The sequence below is a fragment of the Scomber japonicus genome, chromosome 18 (assembly GCF_027409825.1).
Source record: "Scomber japonicus isolate fScoJap1 chromosome 18, fScoJap1.pri, whole genome shotgun sequence".
In the NCBI taxonomy this organism is placed as follows: domain Eukaryota; kingdom Metazoa; phylum Chordata; class Actinopteri; order Scombriformes; family Scombridae; genus Scomber; species Scomber japonicus.
The window spans coordinates 28,493,552-28,498,170 of NC_070595.1; the positions used below are offsets into that span (position 1 = coordinate 28,493,552).

Sequence of the window (4,619 nt, forward strand, 5' to 3'; positions counted from 1 at the left end):
GAAGGAGGGAGGGAGGGAGGAAGGACAGATGGAAGGAGGGAAGGAAAGAGGGGAGGGAGGAAGGAAGGAAGGAAGGACGGAGGAAAGAAGGAAGGGAGGAGGGAGGAAGGAAGAAGGAAGGAAGGGAGAGAGGGAGGGACAGAGGAAGAAGGAAGGAAGGGAGAGAGAGACAGAGAGAGAGAGAGAGAGGGAGGGAGGAGGAAGGAAGGAAGGGAGAGAGAGAGAGAGAGAGGGAGGGAGGAGGAAAGAAGGAGGCAGGGAAGGAGGGAGGAGGGAGGGAGGAGGAAAGAAGGAAGGGAGAGAGGGAGGGAGGAGGAAAGAAGGAAGGGAGAGAGGGAGGGAGGGAAGGAGGGAGGGAAGAAGGAAGGAGGGAGGGAAGAAGGGAGGAAGGGAAGGAGGAAGGGAGGAAGGGAGGAAGGGAGGAAGGAAGAAGGAAGGGAAGAAGGAAGGGAGGAAGGAAGAAGGAGGGAGGGAAGAAGGGAGGAAGGAAGAAGGAGGGAGGGAAGAAGGGAGGGAGGGAAGAAGGAAGGAAGGGAGGGAGGGAGGGAAGAAGGAAGGGAGGGAGGGAGGAAGAAGGGAGGAGGAAAGAAGGAAGGAGACAGGGAGGGAGGGAAGGAGGGAGGGAGGAGGAAAGAAGAAGAAGGAGGGAGGGAGGATAGAAGGATAAAAGAAGGAAGGAGGGAGGGAGGAAAGAAGGAGGAAAGAAGGAAGGAGGGAGGGAGAAAGGAAAGAGAAGGAGGGAGGGAGGGAGGAAGGACAGATGGAAGGAGGGAAGGAAAGAGGGGAGGGAGGAAGGAAGGAAGGAAGGACGGAGGAAAGAAGGAAGGGAGGAGGGAGGAAGGACAGATGGAAGGAAAGAAGGAACAGTTAAAACAGACGGGAGGACGACAGGAAGGTTAAAACCGTATCAACTAGTTTGGCATGATCTTACATCCTTCCTTCCTTCTTTCCTTCCTTCCTTCCTTCCTACCTAACACCATATCAACTAGTTTGGCATGATCTTACATCCTTCCTTCCTTCCTTCCTTCCTTCCTTCCTTCCTTCCTTCCTAACACCATATCAACTAGTGTGGCATGATCTTACATTATAACTTTTTATATTAAATAAAGCTAATGGAATACTATTGTTCTAAATATTACATTTCATCTGGGTAACCATGGAGACCAGGACACATTTACAGAGGGAGGGAGGGAGGGAGGAAGAAAGAGAGGAAGGAAGAAAAGATGGAGGGAAGGAAGGAAGGAAGAAAGAGTAAGGAAGGAAGAAAGAGAGGGAAGGAAGGAAGGAAGAAATAGAGGGAGGAAGGAAGGAAGAAGGGAAGGAAGGAAGGAAGAGAGGAAGGAAGGAAGGAAGGAAGAAGGTAAGGAAGGAAGAAGGTAAGGAAGGAAGGGAGAGAGGAAGGAAGGAAGGGAGAGAGGAAGGAAGAAGGTAAGGAAGGGAGGAAGGAAGGAAGAAGGTAAGGAAGGGAGGAAGGAAGGAAGAAGGTAAGGAAGGGAGGGAGGAAGGAAGGAAGGGAGGTAGGAAGGAAGAATGTAAGGAAGGAAGAGAGGAAGGAAGAAGAATCTGGGTAACCATGGAGATCAGGAAACATTTACAGGTTTTAAATGAAGTAATAATTTGTATATAAGCGTCAACTTCTCTCTCTCTGAGTTAATCGTTTCTTTTAATGAGTCGTTACGATCTCCTTCCTTCCTTCCTTCCTTCCTTCCTTCCTCCCTCCCTATGAGCTCAGAAGCTTTCATCATCAACCTGAAATACAGAAAATGCAATGTGATTAAAAACTTTGATAACCGCTGAGTACATAGAACAAATCTGATTAACACATCTCATCCATTGCTTTTGTATTTTATTTATTATTTTATTTTAATTGTAAAAAGACTTTGTGGACACACTGTGTATATATTATATTATATTATATTATATTATATTATATTATATTAATTATATTATATCATATTATATTATATTATATTATATTATATTATATTATATGCTTTAATTGAACTGTTGACTCTCTTATGGCCACATGAGGGCCTCCTCCTCCTCCCTGCTGCCTCTGAACCTCCAAACCTCTCTCCTCATTTCAAGCCTTTGCCAAAATCCCTCCTCCCTCCCTCCTTCCCTCCTCCTCCTCTCTGCCTGCCAGTAGCCCCTCTCAGGCCGCGTAGGGGAGCATTCACACCCCGCTGTCGGCGTTTAGCAGATGGGGCTCTCAGCCTGAGCCGGAGAGAGGAGGAGGAGGAGGAGAAACGATGAAGGGTAACCCGTGCGCCCGCAGGCTGGCCCGCCGCTCCAAGTCCGCCCTGTTGGTGGCTGCTCTGGCCGTGCTGCTGGTCCAGACTCTCATCGTGTGGAACTTCAGCAGCCTGGACTCCAGCGGCGGAGACGGAGGCGCTCGGAACCGGGAGAAGCGAGAGGAGCGGACCGCCGCGCTCAACAAAGCCGACGGGGAGCACCCGAGGAGGGGGGCTGCACAAGAGAGGCGACCCGCTGCAAGGGAAGGCGGCCGCTCGACACAAGCTGCAGGCGGTAGGTTTGAATCCACATCTGCTTCATTAATCGAGGGGGGGGGGGGGGGGGTCTGTGTGAGTGGAATTAAAGGGTTTGGTTATTTTTTTACATGTGTGTTTTTTTTCCACTTTGGCTGGAAAATGAGAAAGAAATGAGAAGATGCTCCGGAGCGTCTGCAGCTGCTCGCCTGTTGTTTTGGCATTTGCATCAAACACAGTTCACCCCCCCCCCCCCTTCCTCTTTGCTTTATCCTGTTGTATAGAGAGAGATTGAACCAGTAGGCCAAACTTAATTTAAAAAACAGAGAATTGAACGTGCTCACCAAGGTGTTAAATGATTTATATGTGCATCCAATTCACCAAAAAAACACAACTCCACCAAATCACAACTCTGAAGCAGACTCACTTTGTTTGTTTCGTTCAGTTTTGCAAGAATAATACTTTTCAAGAGCGGAAAATAAAGCAACACGAGTCACAAAAATCCTCATGTTTGCTTAATGAAATGTCTTTTTATAGATAATATACACGCCGATTGGAAGATTGACACGAATTTGAACTTAAAATACCTCCAGTCACGCTCCAGGTCGATGTCAGGTTAATTTAAAGGAAGAAAACGTATAATTATGTAACTTGTTAAAGGAATTTGGTGTGACATTTCTTCACAGTTTCAACGCAAAAGATGCAAATTTCCTTTTATTGTAAGCTTTCAGTTTCAGCTTCTCATTAAAAACAACTTACATGTGAACAGAGTCAGTAACTTTAAGGGGTTAAACTAATCACATCCTTCTCTTGGGTGAAATCAAGGGGACTTAACAGACCCTTTTAGTTCTTATTAAGGTGTGTGTGTGTGTGTGTGTGTGTGTGTGTGTGTGTGTGCATAAATCAAATTAAAAAAAGAGGCTGTGTTCATTTTTATTAAACATATTATGGAGCCAGTCTGCTGCTGCTCGCCAACTCAAAGCTGATTTTCTTCTCTCTGTTTCTCCAACTTCATACTGCGAGAACAAATGTGTTTTTTGTGCTTCAGTTTACATCATTATTATTATTATTAGCTGAAGCTCTGTGTGTGTGTGTGTGTGTGTGTGTGTGTGTGTGTGTGTGTGTGTGTGTGTGTGTCACTATACTGGAAACAGGCCTAAAAAAATGCAAGAGGAGGAGATGATCTGGACTCTGGAGGAGATTCAGAAAATTATGTTATGTGTGTGTGTGTGTGTGTGTGTGTGTGTGTAGTTGTACCTGGTGGGATCCAGGTGTTCTCTAGTAAAAAGAGCATACTGTAAATGCTGTGTGTGTGTGTGTGTGTGTGTGTGTGTGTGTGTGTGTGTGTGAGTGAGAGAGAGAGAGAGAGAGAGAGAGAGAGAGAGAGCGACAGATGTGAGCTGTATTGCAGGGATCCATTTTTACGTCCTTTCATTACAGTTGCCGGATGCCCTGTGATCTTCCCTCTCTCTGAGTGTGTGCTGTGTGTGTCTCTCTGCTGCTGTGTCTGTGTGTGTGTGTGTGTGTGTCTCTCTCTCTGTGTGTGTGTGTGTGTGTGTGTCTCTCTCTCTCTGTGTCTGTGTGTGTGTGCGTGTGTGTGTGTGTCTCTCTCTGTGTGTGTGTGTGTATGTGTGTGTCTCTCTCTCTCTGTGTGTATGTGTGTGTGTATGTGTGTGTCTCTCTCTCTCTCTGTGTGTGTATGTGTGTGTGTGCGTGTGTGTCTCTCTCTGTCTCTGTGTCTCTGTCTGTGTGTGTGTGTGTGTGCATGTGTGTGTGTGTGTGTGTCATCCGGTTTCCCAAAGTGAAGGGGTCGACCCCCCCGCTGGGCCTCAATGTGAATACCACACATTTTCTCCATCCCACACCCTTCATTCCTTCCCATAATGCACTTCCTGACTCTCCCCCCACCCTATGAAGATGCACACACACACACACACACACACACACACACACACACACACACACACACACACACACACATGCACGTTGTCCTAGCTCACTTTTGGGGACATTACATAGACTTATATTAATTTCCTGGAGACTTATTTTAACCAAACCATAACCACTGACCCCAAAAAAAATCTGCATTTTTGCCTTTTTGTCCCCAATTAACTGCTTTAGTCTGAAAAG

The 4,619-nt window shown here is 46.6% G+C and overlaps 1 pseudogene; it reads left to right on the forward strand.

Annotated features, from left to right (window-relative positions):
* The first annotated feature begins 2,252 nt into the window (after nucleotides 1-2,252).
* LOC128379347 (xylosyltransferase 1-like) overlaps nucleotides 2,253-4,619 on the forward strand; it is a 37,502-nt pseudogene continuing 35,135 nt past the window's right edge.